Genomic DNA, 353 nt, shown 5'->3' on the forward strand with positions numbered 1-353 from the left:
TTCAAAATGTTCAAAAATGAAAAGTAAATCACCCTCTCATCCCCTTTCTCAGTCTGTTTCTGAACCCTCTAGGTTTGTTCTTGCATTACTATAAAGAAATATCTGAGGCTGGGTAATTTATAAAGAGAAAAGGTTTAATGGCTCATGGTTCTGCAGGCTGTACAAGCATGGCGTCAGCATTGCTCAACTTCTGATAAGGCTTCAGGAAGCTTCCAATCATGGCAGAAGGTGAAGCAGGAACAGGCACATCAGAGGGTAAGAGGGGAGTAAGAGTGGAGGGGGAGGTGCCACATGCATTTTTTTGTTTGTTTTTTGTTTTTGAGACAGAGTCTTGCTCTGTCGCCCAGGCTGGA

This window comes from Colobus angolensis, unplaced genomic scaffold (genome assembly GCF_000951035.1).
Source record: "Colobus angolensis palliatus isolate OR3802 unplaced genomic scaffold, Cang.pa_1.0 Scaffold247, whole genome shotgun sequence".
NCBI classification, from domain to species: domain Eukaryota; kingdom Metazoa; phylum Chordata; class Mammalia; order Primates; family Cercopithecidae; genus Colobus; species Colobus angolensis.